The following is a 22,946-nucleotide window of genomic DNA, read 5'->3' as shown; positions in this document are numbered from 1 at the left end:
CTTGCAAGCCAGATGACTCATCCTTCCCATGGTGGTCCCACATACCATCACTTCATTTTATTACCTTGAGTGTGGCTGTTACACAGTTTACTGCAGTGAAAAATAAACAGCGAAAATTTAGCTAAGGAGATTGGAACTTTTACAGAATTTGGTTTCTGGATACACTTGTATTCAGTCTGGATGTGGGAGGGGAAGGGGTGTCAAATCAACAGTTGCATCAGTGTGGTAAACAAAAATGAGCAAGTTAGGATTACTACAGAATTGCACTTTTTTTTTTTTTTTTTTTTTTTTTTTTGGGTAACTAATCCACCCCTTAAGGTCCTGCTCTTGTTCCTTTTGAAGTTTGTGGCAAATCTCCTTTTGCAGAGGGAGGTCCTGAGTGAGGAAGGCTCTGCTATGAATTGCTTGTACTTCTTTTGCTGATCTAAGATTATTAAAATTCTACAAAATGTAGACCCATTAGAAGTCTTTCTCTCCCCCTCCTGCCCCCCTCCTGTCCCACAGTTGTGGTGGGCTTAGGGGCCTTTCTGGGAAAAACATTTAATATAGGTGGTGTCAAGTATCGGGGGTAGCCGTGTTAGTCTGTATCTACAAAAACAACAAGGAGTCTGGTGCCACAACAAGGAGTCTTGTTATTTAACATAGAAGGACTACCTGTCTTAAATCAATCATTCATTTTGCTTTTGTGGTGTTTGTACTGCATATATTTAAAACTGCCTTTTGTGCTCCAGGAATGAACTGCTTCTGCTTAATCTAGGGAAGACATGTAGGTTGCATTAAGCCAGGAATAGCAGCTTTGGTCTGCATACAAAAAACCCAACTTTTTCACTTTGGTTCCTTTTGTAAGTCAGCAGGGAGTTTCACCTGACATTCCAGTATTAGCTTTCCTAATGCGTTTATCTAGCCTTCACATTGGAATGTTAATGCTGTAATTTCCTGTCTTGCTTATGTCAAGCAGCTGCAGTTTTGCTTCTGACGCTTTGCCTTTTCTTTTTGTATCGGAGTATGACTATGGGTTTTTTCCTCCCACTTGCATTAAGATGCCTGTCTGTGGCTGTGTAAGAAATAACCAGTTGCATTTTGAATCCACAGCAGCTGATTTCTTTATTATGCTATGCATGGCCTTTAATTGTTTCATTATTGATTTTGGTTGGATTATGGCATTACTGTTTGAAAAATGGAGCTTTCAGCTTTGGATAAAAATACTCAACATTTCACTCTCCCCCTCCCCCCCTCCCTTCAGCTTTGGTAACTTAGCTACAGAAGATGTCTGATTTAAATTCATTACCCTTCTTTTAAAATTCCATGTTTCACTTATTAATCCAGAAAAACTGAAGTCCGTTTTTATAGCTGTCTAAACCTTGGTCAAGTTTGTGAATGGTGATGTGACTTAACAGACAACTCTGTTTTGTTTGAACCTTGCTTCTCATTTATGGGATGGCTTCTGTCTGTGACTGGTATAAAGAAATGAACTTTGTGTCCTTGTATTACTGAACTGTAAGCATCTCCTTGTGATTTTGTGTAATTTTACATGAAGGTTCTTGCAGCTCGTCTGTACTTGTGTTGTAGCAGTTCTAAAGTTGCAGACTTCAGAATTAAAAATAGGATCAAAAATGGTACGGAGCCATGTGAAGGGGTGTACCAACCCTGCACTCAGCCAATGGGGACTGAGCAATCATTGTGGGCTCAGGAGGCCATGCCCCCTTTCCCCTGCTGTGCATGCTCCAGGTGGAAGAGCCAGATAAAAGGAGGCAGCCCAGCTCAGTTGGGGCTGGCTGTTGAGGAGGAAGGATGTGTACTGCAGACTCCTCCAGAGATGCTGAGGATGCTCCAAGCAGCAGAGCCCATGGACACAGACTACAGTGCAGATGACTCACTGACTGCGGAGACTGACGGGGGACGCCAGGCCACCACCAGCGGAGGAGATGCCTGCTGCAATTTGTGATAGGAAGTGACCCAGGGGAGGTAGTAAAAGCCAATGCCTAAATCCTTAGCGAGGAAGTCCCGGGCTTCCTAGGGCCCTTGGTCGGAACCTGGTGAAGCTGGAGGGGCTGGGTTCCCCTACCACACTCCACAGGCCACTAGGCGTGGCTGCTGTTTGCTCTTGCCCCAGCCCGTGGGCTCAGGGACCATAGACCGTTTGTTTACGCAGCCCTGCCAGGGAGCCAAACCCCACCTGGCTGCAACTCCCTGAATTAGCAAGGAATCCCGAGAGCTGGGTGACAGGGTGTACCAACCCCACACTGGGCCAACAGGGGCAGCCCGGCTTGGCCCACGGGGACCCCATCACAAACCAAGATACTGTGGCATAATTCAGAGAATTGGAGCTAAAAACTGGGATAAGCTGACCCTACCTAAAAGATGTATATCAAGATCTTCTCATCACTACCACGTTGCCTATCCACAACAATGCATGTGTGCTCACCTCTGTTCATCATCTAAACCCCATTATTCACAAGATGTCCATCGAACTTAGTTATAAAATCTTTTATGGACAAAAATGCAGGTCTCCTAACCTCATTAATTTTTTTTTTTTTTTTTTTTAGACCTAGTGTAGAATATGTTGGTGATTCGTCCTGTTACACATGTAGAAACCCAGCCTTCATTGGGTTTTACACACACAAAACTAGTACCAGTATCTAAGTGGGTTACCCAGGATGGGCTACATTGGCTACCATTGACTGAAGTGTGTCTGCCATTTATTTTTAAAGATGGATATTTGTTAGGGTAGAAGAATGTTTTGCGGTTCTCTGCAAGTTACAGTTCCTCTTGGAAGGATGGAGAATGTCCTAGGACTCCATGAGTACCCAAGCAAAGCTAAGACCAGGTACTGCAGTTGATCTTGGAGAGCCAAAGAGAGGAGAACACTAAAGAAAGAAGATTATAGTAAGAAGCTAAATGTTTAAAATTCCATATCTACACGTGTTTGAAAGAGAAGGCAGTGGGATCCAAACTCTTGAGTCAAAGAGCCGGGTTCATTACCAGCTCTTTGATTTTGTATCACCTTGGGCTATTGATTTAACCTTGCTGCCGCAGTTTCCCTATCTGTAAAGCAAGGGGAATGCTTAACTACCCTTGTAATTTTAAAAAGAAGAACAGGAGGACTTGTGGCACCTTAGAGACTAACAAATTTATTAGAGCATAAGCTTTCGTGGACTACAGCCCACTTCTTCGGATGCATATAGAATGGAACATATATTGAGGAGATATATATACACACATACAGAGAGCATAAACAGGTGGGAGTTGTCTTACCACCTCTGAGAGGCCAATTAATTAAGAGAAAAAAAAAAAAAAACTTTTGAAGTGATAATCAAGCTAGCCGAGTATAGACAGACAGTTAGATAACAAGTGTGAGAGATTCAATGTTTGTAATGGCTCAACCATTCCCAGTCCTTATTCAAACCGGAGTTGATTGTGTCTAGTTTGCATATCAATTCTAGCTCAGCAGTTTCTCGTTGGAGTCTGTTTTTGAAGTTTTTCTGTTGTAATATAGCCACCCGCAGGTCTGTCACTGAATGACCAGACAGGTTAAAGTGTTCTCCCACTGGTTTTTGAGTATTTTGATTCCTGATGTCAGATTTGTGTCCATTAATTCTTTTGCGTAGAGACTGTCCGGTTTGGCCAATGTACATGGCAGAGGGGCATTGCTGGCACATGATGGCATATATCACATTGGTAGATGTGCAGGTGAACGAGCCCCTGATGGTATGGCTGATGTGATTAGGTCCTATGATGATGTCACTGGAATAGATATGTGGACAGAGTTGACATCGGGGTTTGTTACAAGGATAGGTTCCTGGGTTAGTGGTTTTGTTCAGTGATGTGTGGTTGCTGGTGAGTATTTGCTTTAGGTTGGGGGGTTGTCTGTAAGCGAGGACAGGTCTGTCTCCCAAGATCTGTGAGAGTAAAGGATCATCTTTCAGGATAGGTTGTAGATCTCTGATGATGCGCTGGAGAGGTTTTAGTAGGGGGCTGAAGGTGACAGCTAGTGGTGTTCTGTTATTTTCTTTGTTGGGCCTGTCTTGTAGGAGGTGACTTCTGGGTACTCGTCTGGCTCTGTCAATCTGTTTTTTCACTTCAGCAGGTGGGTATTGTAGTTTTAAGAATGCTTGATAGAGATCTTGTAGGTGCTTGTCTCTATCCGAGGGATTGGAGCAAATGCGGTTATATCTTAGAGCTTGGCTGTAGACAATGGATCGTGTGGTGTGTCCTGGATGGAAGCTGGAGGCATGTAGGTAAGTGTAGCGGTCAGTAGGTTTCCGGTATAGGGTGGTATTTATGTGACCATCGCTTATTAGCACAGTAGTGTCCAGGAAATGGACCGCTTGTGTGGATTGATCTAGGCTGAGGTTGATGGTGGGATGGAAATTATTGAAATCATGGTGAAATTCCTCAAGGGCTTCTTTTCCATGGGTCCAGATGATGAAGATGTCATCAATGTAGCGCAAGTAGAGTAGGGGCGTTAGGGGACGAGAGCTAAGGAAGCGTTGTTCTAAGTCAGCCATAAAAATGTTGGCATATTGTGGGGCCATGCGGGTACCCATAGCAGTGCCGCTGACTTGAAGGTATATATTGTCCCCAAATGTGAAATAGTTGTGGGTGACCCTGTGCTAAGGGCCCCAGACTTTGACAAACCGTTCCTAGTAACCACAGATGCGTCCGAGCGAGGCGTGGGAGCAGTTTTAATGCAGGAAGGACCGGATCAAGAATTCCATCCTGTCGTGTTTCTCAGTAAGAAACTGTCTGAGAGGGAAAGCCATTGGTCAATCAGTGAAAAGGAATGCTACGCCATTGTGTACGCGCTGGAAAAGCTACGCCCATATGTTTGGGGACGGCGTTTCCAACTACAAACAGACCATGCTGCGCTACAGTGGCTTCATACCGCCAAGGGAAATAACAAAAAACTTCTTCGGTGGAGTTTAGCTCTCCAAGATTTTGATTTTGAAATACAACACATTTCGGGAGCTTCTAACAAAGTGGCTGATGCACTTTCCCGGGAAAGTTTCCCAGAGTTAACTGGTTAACAATTGTTCTTGGAATGAAACATATTGTTAGTTTTTATATAATCAGTAGTATGTCTAAAGGTACATGTGTCTTATTAACTCTGTTTTCTCCTAGAACTCCAGGAAGAAATCACAGCCAGTGTGGAACCGAACATCCAACACTATCTGTGATTTGGGGGGCGTGTCATAACTATAAAGGGAAGGGTAATAGCTGTCCTGTGTACAGTACTATAAATCCCTCCTGGCCAGAGACTCCAAAATCCTTTTCCCTGTAAAGGGTTAAGAAGCTCAGGTACCTGGCTGGCATCTGACCTAAAGGACCAATAAGGGGACAAGATACTTTCAAATCTTGGGGGGGGAAGGCTTTTGTTTGTGTTCTTTGTTTGGAAGTGTGTTCGTTCTCGGGGACTGAGAGGGACCAGACATCAATCCAGGTTCTCCACATCTTTCTAAGCAAGTCTCTCCTATTTCAAACTTGTAAGTAAATAGCCAGGCAAGGCGTGTTAGTTTTCCTTTGTTTTCTCAACTTGTAAATGTACCTTTTACTAGAGTGTTTCTCTTTGTTTGCTGTACTTTGAACCTGAGACTAGAGGGGAGTCCTCTGAGCTCTTTAAGTTTGATTACCCTGTAAGGTTGATTTCCATACTGATTTTACAGAGATGATTTTTAACTTTTTCTTTAATTAAAAACCTTCTTTTTAAGAACCTGATTGATTTTTTCCTTGTTTTAGATCCAAAGGGGTTTTGGATCTTGATTCACCAGGAGTTGGTGGGAGGAAGGAGGGGAATGGTTAATTTCCCCTTGTTTTAAATCCAAGGGGTTGGATTTGTTTTCACCAGGGATTTGGTGAAGGTTTTTCAAGGTTTCCCAGGGAGGGAATCCATTGAAAATGGTGGCAGCCGAACCAGAGCTAAGCTGGTAATTAAGCTTAGAAGTTTTTATGCAGGCCCCTACATTTGTACCCTAAAGTTCAAAGTGGGGATCTCAGTCCTCACCCACAACTATTTCACATTTGGGGACAATATATACCTTCAAGTCAGCGGCACTGCTATGGGTACCCGCATGGCCCCACAATATGCCAACATTTTTATGGCTGACTTAGAACAACGCTTCCTTAGCTCTCGTCCCCTAACGCCCCTACTCTACTTGCGCTACATTGATGACATCTTCATCATCTGGACCCATGGAAAAGAAGCCCTTGAGGAATTTCACCATGATTTCAATAATTTCCATCCCACCATCAACCTCAGCCTAGATCAATCCACACAAGCGGTCCATTTCCTGGACACTACTGTGCTAATAAGCGATGGTCACATAAATACCACCCTATACCGGAAACCTACTGACCGCTACACTTACCTACATGCCTCCAGCTTCCATCCAGGACACACCACACGATCCATTGTCTACAGCCAAGCTCTAAGATATAACCGCATTTGCTCCAATCCCTCGGATAGAGACAAGCACCTACAAGATCTCTATCAAGCATTCTTAAAACTACAATACCCACCTGCTGAAGTGAAAAAACAGATTGACAGAGCCAGACGAGTACCCAGAAGTCACCTCCTACAAGACAGGCCCAACAAAGAAAATAACAGAACACCACTAGCTGTCACCTTCAGCCCCCTACTAAAACCTCTCCAGCGCATCATCAGAGATCTACAACCTATCCTGAAAGATGATCCTTTACTCTCACAGATCTTGGGAGACAGACCTGTCCTCGCTTACAGACAACCCCCCAACCTAAAGCAAATACTCACCAGCAACCACACATCACTGAACAAAACCACTAACCCAGGAACCTATCCTTGTAACAAACCCCGATGTCAACTCTGTCCACATATCTATTCCAGTGACATCATCATAGGACCTAATCACATCAGCCATACCATCAGGGGCTCGTTCACCTGCACATCTACCAATGTGATATATGCCATCATGTGCCAGCAATGCCCCTCTGCCATGTACATTGGCCAAACCGGACAGTCTCTACGCAAAAGAATTAATGGACACAAATCTGACATCAGGAATCAAAATACTCAAAAACCAGTGGGAGAACACTTTAACCTGTCTGGTCATTCAGTGACAGACCTGCGGGTGGCTATATTACAACAGAAAAACTTCAAAAACAGACTCCAACGAGAAACTGCTGAGCTAGAATTGATATGCAAACTAGACACAATCAACTCCGGTTTGAATAAGGACTGGGAATGGTTGAGCCATTACAAACATTGAATCTCTCACACTTGTTATCTAACTGTCTGTCTATACTCGGCTAGCTTGATTATCACTTCAAAATTTTTTTTTTTTTTCTCTTAATTAATTGGCCTCTCAGAGGTGGTAAGACAACTCCCACCTGTTTATGCTCTCTGTATGTGTGTATATATATCTCCTCAATATATGTTCCATTCTATATGCATCCGAAGAAGTGGGCTGTAGTCCACGAAAGCTTATGCTCTAATAAATTTGTTAGTCTCTAAGGTGCCACAAGTCCTCCTGTTCTTCTTTTTGCGGATACAGACTAACACGGCTGCTACTCTGAAACCTTGTAATTTTGAGAGAGATGGATGAAAAGTACCTACGTGTTAAGCATTGTTCCTTGGAAGGGCACTGGGGCTAGTGAACCAGAGTGGTATCAGTCTTCAATATTCCTGTGTTGATACAATCTAGAAGCATTTAATAACTTGTAAATATTCCCTCACTTCCCTGCTTTTTGTGTGTGGGTGATTTGCCCCGTCCCATCTGCTGCTCCTGTGACTGTCCTTAAATGGATTCTTCAGGCAGAGTCTCCTGTCTGTAGCTGATAAGATGTGGTGGTTCTTGGCAGAGTACAATTTTTCCATCTCTTCTCTATTGTACATGCTATATAGACTTTTATACGGTCTGTCTGTATAAGTCCCTGTCATTTAAAACAAATACCAGCCCAGTAAAACAAAACTAACATCCAGGAGAATGTGACACGCTGAAAGACGTTCCAAAGCACAGTAGTAGGTTTTAAAAAACATTTTTTTTTACTGTAGATTTCATCAGGAAAAACTGTTCCTGTTGAGACTGATTAATTTGTAAGGGTCTGAACTAAGAACTCCTCACTGACAAGGGAGACCGAAGAATCAAAAGAAAAGCAATGTAAGATCACAGGAAAGAAAAAAATAAAACAAGATGAATGTGCAACTAATAATTAACCCCATTAACCATAGTGTCTCTTGGAACTGTGCTCCCAGTCCATAAGATTAAGTGTCTGACTCTCTTTGAAAATGCATATATAGTTGTGATTCTGTATGCAAGTTGAGTATTTATATAGGCAAACTGTCAGTTCTGAATTTAACTGGCCACTTGTGGCATAGTTGTTGTTATGCATGCAAACCTAGTTTGCAGTTGCATGTGCTCCTTAACCAATATGACTAATGTTTAGATTAAAAGGGGGATGGGGGGAGGTGGGGTTTTCTCTCAGGTAGTGGGAATATTACTTGTGTCATAAAAAGAACTCACAGAAATAGTTCTCTCTGCATTGGTGATGGGACTGTTACCTTTCTGTCATCGTAAAAGAGTATGCGCTTTGCATATATCAGGCTGTTGAAACCTCTTTCAAGTGTGCCCCGCTGGTCTATCTGAATTAGGTAAGTTAAGATCCTGGTTTTGGACAGGATCATAATGTATTTAGCTAGCAATGTCAGCATTTACTTGTCTGTACTAATCTACTTATTCTTACTGGAGGACAACCCCTTTGCCCTATGTGCGCGTTAGGTGTATTTTTAACTCTGCTTCCTATGCCAACTTAATGTGGGGAAATAAATAGCTCTCCCGTTAAGAAGACTTGCAGAATGAACTGTGATTTGATAGCACGATTGGTCAAAAGACCAAATGAAATGGGGAAGGTTTAGGATGTGAAAGGGAGGATGCTAGTACATTGTCCAAGGCAATTCTGTAGTTAAGGTTATTTCCTAATGTTGAGTCACAAATATGATACAATTGCTCAGTACCACATTTCGGAGACTTTTTGGTCTCCCAAACTGCATGCCTCGCTTTTCAGTTAAGGCGAATTAATTCTAAATTTTAATTATTATTTTTTTAATCACTAGGTAGGTATTGTCTCTCTAGATCTACTCAAAACAGGTCCTGAAATTTGCCTGCCTTATATTGTGAAGACATAGGATTTAAAAAAAAAACACCCTAATATTTACTATTTTTCACCCCCTTGATTTTGCTGGCCCCTATTTAACTTCAGTTTCTAATTCACATTTCTGAGAGACACCATGTCTGTAAGATTTTTGCAGTGCTGTTTACGCATTTAGTTAAGGTGTGAGAGCTCCTAATCCATGCCTGAGACTGCCTTGGCATTGTCTAGCAAAGTCAAGGAAGACCAGAATTGACACTTCTGTTTCTTTCTGAAGTAAAAAATACCTTAACTTAGGTGGGATGGGGCTGGAGCAGCAACATTTCAGGCTTTCTTTTTGAAGAAGAAGAAGAAAGAGTATAAACCCGGTTTCAAAAAATCTTTGCTTTTTGCATAGAATTGAATAAATGTAATGGTGTCATAAAGGTGTAGTACCTGATATTTATGGGACCAATTAAAGCAGAAACTTAGCATTTCATTATGGTGTGATTTGGTGTATGGAAAAGGAGCAGGCTAAGCACCTCTGTCAGCTTTAAGGGCAAGGGGCTTTGTTTTAAATTTCTAGTTTTAATGAGAGATTGTTGAGGCAAAGGTGGTGGGCCAAATTCATCCTTGGGGCAGTTCCATTGCCTCTAACAGTTACACCAGTGATTAAGCTGGCCCATATTTAACAGATTCTTAGATAGGCTATTCAGATTGAAAAGGTTTCTGTCCTTTGTGGGAGGATGTGTGATTTCCCCTCATGCAGTAACCATGGTCTCTGGGCTGCATCTCTGAAATTAGAGAGAATATGAATCTCTGATCATTTACGTACAAGAGCTATAGTATGCCACATGCATGCTTTACTCCTAGGGGAATTCCATGCAAAAAAAATTAAAAATTGGCAACAAAAAAATTAAAAATTCTGTGCACACTATTTTCAAATTCTGCAAAATTCTGCATATTTTATTTGTCAAAATAACACAATATAATCACACCAGTTTCAATTATTTTTGGTCATTTATTTCAAAATACCTGTCAGCAAATATGTCGGTAACAATACAAACAACAAAAAAGATTCAGAAAATGTTTTCTGACAAATAGATTCCTTACTAGGCATATTAGTAGAGAACTCTGAGTAATAATTCATTTGAACTACAATACAGGCCATATTTCCTGCACCCCCCAGAAGCAGTGCAAAGGCTGGGGGAAGTCAGGGGTAATGGAGGAGCTGAGGGAGAGGGAAGTAATTGATGGGAAGGAAGGGTGTGAACTTGGAGGGTTGTTGGGTATGGGTGGGAAAAGTATAGAACAGGTTTTTGGGGGGGCTGGAGGGATTGTTAGGGAGCTTCCCCCAGGCAGACCCTGGCTGACCCCTAGTCTCTCCACTCCCAGTCAGACACCTGCTTCCCAATCCCCACATGGTCCTGCACCCCTCCCCACTCCCCATGTCTCTGTGCCCTCACCCAGCCACTCCCCTGTCCCTGTTCCCCCGCCCCCTGTCCCCATGTGTCTGTGCCCCTACACAGCCACCCGCTGTCCCTATGTAGCTCTGCACTCCCTCCTCCATCACCATCTGGCCCTGCACCTCCCTCCCCCTGTAGCCCTGTGCCTCCACTCCCATTCGGCCCCTGCCACAGTCTGTCCTCCTCCATTAGCCCTGAGCCCCTGTCTGACAACCCCCCGCAGCACCCCACACTGTCAGTCTCCCCGTAGCTCCTGACCCGGCCCAACAGGTGCTGTGAAGAAGGCAGGCTCTTTTTCTTCCCTAGCTGGCTGGGAGCGGCTGCTGTGGTCTATCACCACAGCGCCCCCTGGTGGGCAAATGGCAGAACTGCAGCAACTTTTCAGCAGAAGCTTTTTTCGGTGCCAAAAATTAAAAATATGCGTGGCTCATTAATTATGCACACGTGCAGACACCTGCATAAAAGAGTCTGTAAAAATGCCTTCAGAGGAGACTGAGCCCATAGCCTAGTGTTAATTCTCAACCTTGCCAGGTAAGAGTCTTGGGTTGCATTGTTTGACTCTGGACTGACGGGCTAAGTACACTTTCAATTGGGGGTGCCTTGTTGCAAGTGAGAGAGAATGGTCTTGTGCTTAAGACACTAGACTAGGACTTAGATCTGGGTTCAAACCCTGAGTTTGCCACAGGCTTCCTGTTTGATTATGGGCAAGTCACTTAATCTTTTGCCTGAGTTCCCCATGCAAATACTACTAATTCTTGATCTCCTGGGGATGTTTGTTTGCAAGGCCTTCAAGTGAAGGTCGTGGAAGGACTTCAATAAATGGAACTCCTTTCTGAGGAATTAAGGCCATTCTAATAGCCTTTGAAGGAAGTCAAGTAGAGTCTGCCAGTAAATTGGACAGTGGCTGTGACTTGGAAGGGCAATCAAAATTTGGCTGTACATGAAGATCATTATAATTCTTGTGACAATGTATCCCATAATGCTTTATGGAATATGACATAACTGGAGTATGTTTTATGCTACATGTGCCATGTAACATATCTCTGTAAAGCTTATGGTCTACTGAATCTATTCATCCTATTTGTACACACATATAATTTTTGTACTTGAAGTTATGAATATTGGCTGTATACTTGCTTGATTTCTAAGTAAGCTTTGTAAGGCATTTGGTCAGCTTCTTTAGAAAGGAATTTGCAAAGTTAAGTGCCCAATCAAGAAGCACTTAAGGAACAATGGATCTTGGAATGCTCCAATCCACATAAGAAGTCTACTTGAGGACGTTCAAGGTAGCATGTGAACAATGGCTGCTACCTGTAGTTCTGAGTCATGCATGAACATGTGGCTTGCCCATGTGACTCCAAAACTCCATCTTGGAGCTGGACTTAGCATAGGAGAGAAGAGAGGGTCTCCACCCACAAGAGAGAGTCTATTTAAACCTGTGGGAGACCCCTCCATTTTTTCTTTAGCTGGCTAAAGAGAGAGCCTCTTCACCCCAAGGATATCTGAAAGAAACTGGAACAAAGGACAGTCACCACAGGGGTGTGTGAGTGATTGCTGGACCCAGATTAGCAGGAGACTAGTCTGTAAAAGGAAGCTTACTGGAACTGGTGAGATCTTATCTGTATTCTGTTTCTTACTGTATTAGACATAGACTTGCGTATTTTATTTTGTTTGGTAATTCACTTTGTTCTGTCTGTCACTACTTGGAGCCACTTAAATCCTACTTTCTGTATTTAATAAAATCACTTTTTACTTATTAATTAACCTAGAGTATATATTAATACCTGGGGCGTTGGGAGTGGCAAACAGCTGTGCATATCTCTCTATCAATGTTATAGAGGGTGAACAATTTATGAGTTTACCCTGTATAAGCTTTATACAGGGTAAAACGGATCTATTTGGGTTTAGACCCCACTGGGAGTTGGGCATCTGAGTGTTAAAGACAAGAACACTTCTGTAAGCTGCTTTCAGTGAAGCCTACAGCTGTTAGGGGACATGGTTCAGACCTGGGTCTGAGTTTGTAGCAGGCTAGTGAGTCCGGCTCAAACCGGGCAGGGCACTGAAGTCCTAAGCTGACATGGCAGGACAGCAGGGGCAGAAGTGTTCTTGGTAGCTTCCAAAGGGGGTTCTGTGATCCAACCCGTCACAATTCTGATGTGTGAAACCCCACAGGGAAACCCAAAATGTAACCATTTTAATAAAGCCTGATGCAATGTGACACATCATGAGAAAATTGGTAATATAAAGTTGTCTCTCTCATTCTATTTTAAACATTTGAATCATTGTCTTTTTCAAAATTAGTGTATAGATGAACTACAAATTGTTCCCTACATGGGATTAGTAAATTCAGTTGGGACTTCAGTAAGGAAATACACTTAGGATTTCCTTTTTAAAACTAATGCTTAAGTAGCAGTTGCTTTCTGTGTTAAAAGCTAGAGTCACAAGCTAGTGTGTCATCTGTTTAAGTGACTCACTCTTCCCCCACCCCCCTGGATCTACTTTTTATTTGAAATGTTCAGCCAACAGTGGTATTGACTCTTGTACTTCTTCAATGTGTATCTTCACTCTTTGTAAAGAGATTGCATGACTCTAATTTGGCAATGTGGCCTATTGTTGCCTTCATTATTAACAGGGAGAGACCTCTCACTGCAGGGCTGTAGCGAGATAAGGTGGGTGAGGTAATATCTTTTATTGGACCAACTTCTGTTGGTGAGAGAGACAAGCTTTTGAGCCATAGAGCACTCTGCATACTACAGGGTTTAGCATTCTGTGCTCCATCTTGAAATGAGCAACCTTGGATCTGTAGTCTCTGGGCCAGAGCTCCATAAACAGCGGGGTTGCTTCAGTCTCTTCATTTGTGCAAACTGAATACAGACCTAGAGTACATCTGCACTGCATTGTCAATCTGGGCTGAGATTCAGGTTGGAGCTCAACCCCCACTACCATACACATACACCTTTGTGACTCGCGTCAGCAAGCACTCCGAACCCAAGTCAAAGCCCGAGTCTCATTGAAACTCCAGTCCAAACTCTGTCACTTTGCAGTGTGGATGGCGCTCAAGCCACGGTTCTGGGTCAGAAGATCTGCATAGTCCAATATGGATGTATTAGCACGGCTGTGAGCCCCAGGTTCAGGTTTACAATGTAGTATGGACACTCAAGCAGGGGCTCAGAAACAGAGTCCACAAGTGTAGGTCCCACAGACCTGACTTTACAATGCAGTGTAGTCCTACCCTTAGAGATGCTGTCAAGCTGGATATGTGGTACTTGGTTGGTCTAGTTTTTTGGCAACCTTGTCATTGTGACCATAAAGGAAAAACAGACAAAAAGGAATAGAAGAGGAGCCTACAACGTACAGTGGTGCTTTAAACTGTGATGCAGATGTGCCCTGAAATGTTTAACAAAGACTCTGCAGTTAGGCCAAGAGGTGTATCCACACAGTTAATGAGTTTCTCACTCTTTCCCGTCAAACCTGAGTCTGCTCAGGCTTCTGGAAACTTCTAGTTTTGCACTGGACATGCTCCGAAGCTTAATGCAGGCAGTAACAAAGTCATTTCCATATTAACACCTCATGTCACTTGTGTGTTCTTTGCAATTATAATAACTAACCTTATATACCCCTCCAAGAAATTCCATAGTTGACTAATATCTCTTCCTCACTGCACTGATCTGGCTAGCTGAAATATTAAAGATAAATGGAAAAAAACAAAAGCAGGTTGTCTAGGGCAGTGGTCTCCAAACTTTTTTGATCGCGCACCCCATCAGTAAAAAATTTTTGAGCACGCACCCCCTGCTCCTGGCCGAACTGTCGAAGCAAAAAAAAAAAAAAAAGCCGCTTAGACTCCTGGCCGAATTGCCGAAGGGGGAAAAGAAAAAGTGGTGCTGCTCCAGCGGTGCTCCTCCTGCCCCACACCCCAAAGGATGCTCTTGCGCACCCCCTGGGGTGCGTGCACCCCACTTTGGAGACCACTGGTCTAGGGAAGTGTAAATGTAGAGTTGCTACCCACCACGTGTCCCTCTAACACACAAACAGTGAGCGCTTTCTACTGCAAGTATTTAGGGGAGACTGTAGTTTTTCAGTCTGGCTGCATTAAACTAACTAAAAGGCCAAGACCAAAGAGACATTTGTTTGACCCAGTTTGAGTTCACCACTTAGATTCATCTTTTTCAAGCCTATAAATAACTCCTCTAAATGCAGTTCAATGGTGATAAATAGGACAATAAGCTTCATACTTGTAGCAAAGAATACAAAGGGGGAAATGCTTTTTAATTGACTGTACCGCGCTAACTAGGAACGAAGGAAAATTCACTCATTCGATGTAATGTACAAAAGTCAACAACCAAGTTCTCCTGTGTGTTACTAGAATAATGCAGCATGGTTCAGAGGTCTGTATAATTTCATAATGGCAAAATTGCAATGCCCTTAAATAGCATCCAGAACTCAAAGCCCCTTGCATGCACTAATTTACCTTTCATAAGATTACTGTGAGGTAGGGAAGTGTTATCCCGATTTTATACACAAGAAATGGAGGCACAGAAATTCCTCCTAAAATACTTGCTTTCTCCCATCCTTTTTGCATATTGTCTATTTAGACTGTTAACGCCTCAGGGCAAGGACTGTCACTGTGACTTCATCGGTGCCTGCGACAATGGGTCCTGAATTCTGTTGGCATCTGTAGATGCTACCAAGATTTTGGAATGGAATTTCTGGCCCAGCTAAAACCCAGAAGTAGTGGAAATACATATCATGAGTAGTATTGCAAAATTCCATGACTAAAAGGCTTTGATAAGTGATTAAATGGAACGTTGCAGTACTTATCCAAACAGGTTTTCAGAATGCTAGCACCTATTGTGTCCTGCCCCATATCAGGCATCATTGGAGGAGGAGGCGTCCCTATGCTCTGGACCTCTCCTATGTGGGAGTTTCTGTTTCATCCCTTCCCTGCTGATGCCCACAGTCTAATAAAGGCTCCTGATGGTGCTTTTTGCTCCTTCCCACCCTTTGTCAACTGCAGTATGTCCTAGAGATCCACTTGTTCCGCTGCCTAGTCCTGAGTGTCCCCATTGCTGCCTTGTGGGAGTCTGAGGAGTCGTTCCTTTCAGACAACTTAGTGGGAGCTTATCCCTGGTGTAGAGTCAAGGCTTCTGGAAGGAACTCTCAATACTCCACCCCGACAAAATCATAGTTTTAAAATTATACCCTTACTGGATGATTTGCTAATCCTGACCCTCAAGGACCAGGTACAATCTGAGGATAGTCACCCATTAAGTGACTTGGATTCCCGCCCACAGCTAGAATCTCTGTCTAGAGCTGGGATTTCAACTCAATAGTTCTTGTCCCCCACAAGTCCTGTGTTCAGACCACCATGCCCTGTCTGTCTCGCTGCTGTATATCGTATTGATAGATATTTAGTTATTAGCATTGATACTAAGCCATCACTTCTGCTCAGTTATATGCAAAGCCTAACTCAGGTGCAACCAAGGCCGGTGCAAGGATATTTTGTGCCCATGGCGCAACTTCCACCTTGCGCCTCTCCGTCCCCCTGGCCCCGCCCCGACTCTGCCCCCTCCCTGCCCCATTGGATCCCTCCCCAAATCCCCACCATGGCCCCACCTCTTCCCCAAATGCGTGCGTTCCTCCTCCTCCTCCTCCCTCCCCATGACCCCAGTCCCGCTCTGACTCCGCCTCCTTCCTGCCCCATTGGATCCCTCCCCAAATCCCCGCCTCTTCCCCAAGCACATGCATTCCTCCTGCTCCCCCCTCCCTCCCAGGCTTGCTGCACAAATCAGCTGTTTTGTGGCGCAAGCGCTGGGAAGGAGGGGGGAGAAGCAGGATGCGGCGGCCCGCTCAGGGGAGGAGGCGGAGGTGGAGGTGAGCTGGGGTGGGTCGGGGAGCTGCTGGAGTTGGCGTCGCTTTCTGGTGCCCCCAAATCTTGGCGCCCTAGGTGGCCGCCTAGTTTGCCTAATGGTTACACCGGTCCTGGGTGCAACTCCATGGACTTCATGGAGCTGGATGAGGAATTTGCCCCAGTGTCTTTCTTACAATCTAAGGCCATGTCTACATGTACTGCACTGCAGTGGCACAGCTGTACCGATGTAGTGGTGCTCGTGCAGCACGTCTGGTGAAGATGCTGTGTGTCAACGGGAGAGAGCTCTCCCGCCACCATAAAAACCCACCCCGCGATTGGCAGAAGGTATGTTGGTGGGAGAAGCTCTCCTGCCAACATAGCACTGTGCACACAAGCACTTGTGTTGGTGTAACTTATGTCACTCAGGGGGGTGGTTTATACACACCCCTGAGTGACATAAGTTCTGCCAACATAGACTATGGTGTAGACATAGCCTAAGTGTTAATAAGGGAATTCAGGATATAAATGGGATTCAAAGTTGTCCTGTTCCAGTCATGAGCATAACTGCAGGATCTCTGTTTATATAATCTACCTCATCAGGCTGCCTGAGCCATCCAATCACCCAGCATTTCTATTTATAATTCTTGCTGATTGCATGTACTGGGTGCATTTAACTGCTGAATCACTAGAAGTCTGTTCCACCCGGTCACGATGTGAGAGTTCTTGTAAATGCATGAACACACACGTTCACAGCTTGTAGGCAGCTCACATCATCCCTCCCTTCTGTCTGATGCATGCCTTGGCCTTGGTGGAAGAAATGCATATGCTTCTTTTCAGGTCTGCCGAACAAGCCTTGAAACTAGGGATGAGCCAAAGGAGATCAGATGCAGCAGAGCATAACTGGGTTTCTATGTGGACTCATGCATTCTGGGTGCATGAAGAATAATCAGGCTTCCTCTTGGTCTGAAGGTTGTGGGGTTTTTTGTTTTGTTTTAACAGTATGCTCTAACTCGGAATATGGAAACACTTAATTCAGGCATAGTGTGTGTAAGAGAGAACTTTGATTTCTACTTCAGTAGAACTGCCATTTTGTCGGAAGGATTTTGCATTCATTAACATCACTACTGTTTGATGAAGATCTGGACTTGTGTCCTCTGAATTACCGTATTATTTTTGTCTATTTTTATATAATAAGGTCGTCTAAGTTTCTCTGTAATTAGCTAATGAGGAAAAGTTCAATGTGCTACTGTATTGTGTCAGTGTCCAATAGTCTGATCCACACCTGCAACTGCTGGTGAACAGGAACTAGAGAATCTTGAGCACTCTGACCCTCAGTGTTTCTATGCTGTATCCTGCACCATTCAGTGAAAAATCATAATATTCTCTAGTCACTGATTGTATTCAAGTATAGGGTCCAATGGTCATTCATTTGAACTGTCCATTTATGTTTATGGGGAATGGAATTTCTGCAGCAGGGTCAGAGTTAGCAGCGTGAGAAAAAAAGAATTGTGAGGAGTTGTGATCCAGCAAACCACGTCTTGTTTGTTAGTAGCTGCACTGATAGGCTAAAAGAAGTACAACTCTTCTCCAGCTAGCTTCTTTGCTCCTCTGGGAGCGAGGGTTACTGAGCACACCTGAAAATCAAGTCACTTCTCGTTAGGTACCTAAATATGGATTTAGGAACCTAATTCCAGTCATCCAGGTTTGAAAATGTTGGCCTTGATGAAAACCTCATTTGGCATTCATCAAAAGCTATTTGATGGCTTTTGTGTGTGTGTGCTTGATGGGAAGCAAATTTTGGTTCACTGGCTCTCCCTTAATAAATTCCAGATAACCGATTAAAGCCTAGAAAAGCAACATGTTCTGTTTTGAAAGAGGTAAATTTCAGAAATGGTGTGGACTAGCAGCCTGTGGCTTAATCTGTGACAGAATCTGAATCTCTGCTGCCCTTTGCACAGTGCATCACTGTCAAGTTTTACTGGGCAGGAGGAAGTCATCCTGTTTCTCGTTCTTTAATCATTCAGCAACACCAGTTTCTGTGGAATTTAAGGGGGAAATTTTCAATTGTACAATGGGAAGATAGTGCCTGCCTCCCACATGTCTTTTGACTGAGAATAATTGAGGAGGAGATTTTTGGTCTGTTTTATATTATGCATTTGAGCTCCAATCACTTTCACGCCTTTTGGATCTGTGCCGGCGTCGTCCTGGGTGTATGCTGGATTCCTTGTTGTTCTTGCAAATATGGATGAAAAGTTTGTTTTTTTAAAACACTTTGATCAATTAATACTTTACTGTGTTGCTAGAGGACAGTGTCTCTTTCAAAGTCCATTTTAGTGAAGTGAGACATAATTTTGGACTCCCTTGCAGTATGAACTGCAATACTGGTAATTATGGCATTGGCTTCATCTTCAAACAGGGATGCATCTGGGAAGACATAAAGTCAGTAGGGTAACAGGGACAAAGGGTCATGTGTTTCAGACCTTCGAAGCTAAGCCAGCAGGGGTTGATTAGTACTTACATGGATAATGAACCAGTACCCCTGCGTAGTGACAGGAGACACTGCATTACTGTCAAGATATAAAGCCATTGTCCTGACAACATCATTAGAGATGCTATGTTGAGTGTTAATTTTCAAATAACTAGCTCTTGATTACAGACCATCTCATTCCTCCAGAGAGCTATGCGACAAAAACATTTACTGGAAGTACAGGAAGCCGTAGTATGAGAAGGCATGTACAGAGAAGGAAGGGTGTGTCTGGTGTGGCATCATCTTTCCATGCGGTGTGGCACATAGCCCATGCCCAATGGCATTACTAGTTGTGGTAAGTACGATAGTCCCAAAACATCTTGTGGGCAGTGGTAAATGTTCCTTTGCGGCACATCGGTATTAGGAATTCAAACTGTCTCCAAAACTAAAGACCTCTCCTCCTGTCTAACATATGGGTGATGCTCTTCTGATTCTGACATAGTCATCTGATTTGCAATAATAACAGCTGACACACTCCTGGAAATAACACTCTAGATGGGGAGTACAGGTCAGTGTGGTGCGGTATCAGCATGAGTTTGGGATGGTCGCATTACCCACAAGCAGCCAAATTATGTGCTAGGCAAATCGTTCCAAAGGAACATTGATAGTTTTTATACCCTATCCCATTGTGTATTTTGGGTTTGTCACAGATAATAGGTAGGTCTTTTTTTGGAAGGGGTTAGCTTGGTTTTTTTTTGTTTTTAAATGAAATTACTGGGACTATGTTTTATGTTCTCTACCTGCAGTGTCTGCTGTCTTATTTACCAGCAGTCTAACTGTGCTGGGCTCTTGGGGACCGAGAAGCGAAAAATGTTTTAAAAATGATCTAAAATCACCTTTTTCCTAAACCTAACATTAAGGCTTGTTTTTAAGGTCCTATGCTTTGATCCTTTCTGGTCTAGAAGTGAGTGCTGCTGGGTCCCGTTTGAAGCATGGCTCAGTGAGACAGGCAGTGGGGTGGTGGCCTATTGACAAAGCTACCCTACACTGTGCAGTTAACCTCAGAGAAACAGAGTGGGCCATTTGGGCTACAGGAAAGCCTGTTGTGTCTGCCAGTTGGTTGCCAGGCGTCAGTCCATCGAGAAGATAGACTCATTACCCTGTTTCCCCGAAAATAAGACATCCTCCGAAAATAAGGCCTACTTACAGTTTTGCCTCTCGTTGTAATATAAGGCATCCCCCCGATAATAAGACCTCCCCGATAATAAGGCAAAAAAATGTGTACCGTATTCTTCTTCATTGAAAAATAAGACATCCCCTGAAAATAAGACGTAGCGCATCTTTGGGAGCAAAAATTAATATAAGACACTGTCTTATTTTCGGGGAAACAGGGTAGATGAAACCCTGGTTTTCTTGAAGTCGCTTGACTTCATTGGGGCCAGGATTTCACTCATTGGGCTACAGGGCCAAGCAACAGCAAATGGTCTGAGCCACTGCTCAGAGCTTGACCGTTGCAACTTACATTTCCCAGCCCACAGTATCGTGGCTTCTCAGAGCAGCACCTACACACACGATAGCACGGTAGCTCTGAAAATTGGACTACTTTCATTAAGGTACCTACATGTGGATTTAAGTGCCTAAGGTGGAACAGCAGAGTCTGAAATGTTGAACCATGGCCTTTTGGCCGAAGTTTACAAACCCCCTGAAGGGAGTGAATATATGCAGAAAACAGGATTTCAATAAGAACTATTGATCCGAACACTTTGTCTTTATTGGTGATTTATTCTTGCGCATTATGCCGCCTCTCCATTGTAGTTCATTCTGATCCTTTTTTTTTCTTTAGCTGCTCAATGGAGAACCATAAACTCAGAATGGAGCACCACCTTTTCTCTCTCCTTCTATAAAATAGTTGTGAAATCAAACTATTGGGCAAAACTCTGATTTTTCTTTAGGTTCTCTCTGACATGTTTGCAAAACGGCATCCTGATATAAAAGCTCTGCGATTCAGCTGAAAATGAGTCCTCTTCCATTATGCTTCAGACTTAAAGCTTTCAGACTTTTAGTCATCAATACACAGAGCTATTATACCCTTTCTGGATGTGTTCTCTGTTCTGCAGTGAAGTTGTTTGTTACCATGGATATTGGTTTGTCTCTGGAGGCCATCAGAGAGGATTTAAACAGAAACTTATGGGTCAATATTTCCATAAGAGCAAATGTACATCTTAGGAATTCTACTCATTTTACAGAGCCTTGATGTAATGAAAATGAGCAACCCCGAGCTTTCAGTTGGAGAGATGAAAAATGAGGTGCCTCCTTTCCCTCCTCCTTTTTATTTCATTTTTTAAAAGTTTTTTTTTAGCCATGCTTGGAAAGATGGCACAGATAAATGAATGTGGATCACAGCAAACTAAAAATCAGGTTGAAGTTTCTCTATTGTGTGTTTTTGGAGAATCTGAAATTACTCTTTTTTGCCAGTAATGGATTTTGTAGAAGTGCTTTTCAAGTGGGGGGTTTCCAAGATGTGTCATATTGCAGCTTATAAATGGACCTGTGTTCTAGGCAAACAATAGTTGTTACTGTTTTGACACAAGGATTCAATAAAATTTGCTAATGACTGCTACAAAAAATGGCCCAATTGAGCTGAGAGAAGTTTTTAGTTTCTGCCCAGGAGCAAAACTCCCACTTTACAGTACACAAATTTCATTAGGTGAAACTAATTAAAGAGATGTTTCTTATTACAAACATGAGGATCTGTTGGAGAAGAGTCACTCAGACCTGGCTTAATTTGTATGTTGCAATGCAATGATTGTCCTGCTCTGAAATGCTGCAAAGGGGCTTTGTCCTATTTAATTTCACATTCTATTTGTTTCCCTTCGTGACTCATAGCACAACACTGGCGGCAGGCCTAGGAAGTAGGTTATGGGATGTGGTTTAGGAACATCGGTAGATTGTATTCCAAGTTTTGTGCTTACATTGCACCATATGCCATGACGGCATTCAGCTAAATGGGTTCTTACTGCACAGCAAGCTGGTGACTTCAAAAATTAGGATAATAGCTGAAACAAGGCACCAAAGAAGTACCAATATCTATATTTACATAGCTTTTTTGGTAAGAAGGCTTTGCTGAATGAATTTAAAAAACCCACCCCAAAATATGAACCGATCATCCTCGGTCCGTCTCTTAGCTTTGGATACTGTCTTTTGTTTTTTAAACAATAGGTTAATCTATTTCAGCAATCCCAACCCCCTGTCAGGGTTACTGCACAACGATCATTAGACCTTCACAAATGTAGGATTATCAAATAGTTGTTCACAGAACTAGTATAAAACACTGCTCTTATTTATCAGTGGGAGGTAAATGCAGCCACTCGCATTCAAATTAAAGGGGACTTGCTGGCCTGTTGGTGTGGCAAGTGGTGGAAAACGATCCCTCACTCTCACAGACCTTGGGAGGCAGGCCAGTCCTCACTTACAGACAACCCCCCAACTTGAAGCAAATACTCACCAGCAACTACACACCACACCACAGAAACACCAACCCAGGAACCTATCCCTGTAGCAAACCTCGTTGCCTACTCTGTCCCTATATCTACTCTAGTGACACCATCAGAGGACCCAACCACATCAGCCACATCATCAAGGGCTCATTCACCTGCACGTCTACTAATGTTCTATATGCCATTATGCGCCAGCAATGCCCCTCTGCCATGTACATTGGCCAAACCGGACAGTCCCTATATAAAAGAATAAATGGACACAAATCAGACACCAGGAATGGTAACATACAAAAGCCAGTAGGTGAACGCGTCAATATCCCTGGACATTCTATAACAGATTTAAAAGTAACTATTCTTGAACAAAAAAAACTTTAGAAACAGATTTCAAAGAGAAACAGGAGAACTACAATTCATTTGCAAATGTAACACCATTAATTTGGGCTTGAATAGGGACTGGGAGTGGCTGGCTCATTACAAAAGCAGCTTTGCCTCTCCTGGAATTGACACCTCCTCAGCTATTATTGGGAGTGGACTACATCCACTCTGATCGAATTGGCCCGGTCAACACT

The 22,946-nt window shown here is 43.3% G+C and overlaps 1 long non-coding RNA gene across 1 annotated transcript in view; it reads left to right on the top strand.

Annotated features, from left to right (window-relative positions):
• The first annotated feature begins 7,556 nt into the window (after positions 1 to 7,556).
• Positions 7,557 to 22,946, top strand: part of LOC135980873 (uncharacterized) — a 30,145-nt gene continuing 14,755 nt past the window's right edge. The window contains exon 1 of the long non-coding RNA XR_010597791.1: positions 7,557 to 8,623. This is a non-coding gene — a long non-coding RNA (uncharacterized LOC135980873). The remainder of the gene's footprint in view (positions 8,624 to 22,946) is intronic.

Source organism: Chrysemys picta, chromosome 1 (genome assembly GCF_011386835.1).
Source record: "Chrysemys picta bellii isolate R12L10 chromosome 1, ASM1138683v2, whole genome shotgun sequence".
Taxonomy (NCBI): Eukaryota; Metazoa; Chordata; order Testudines; family Emydidae; genus Chrysemys; species Chrysemys picta.
Note: the sequence above shows the minus strand (reverse complement) of the source record. Positions and strands in the feature narration are given on the sequence as shown.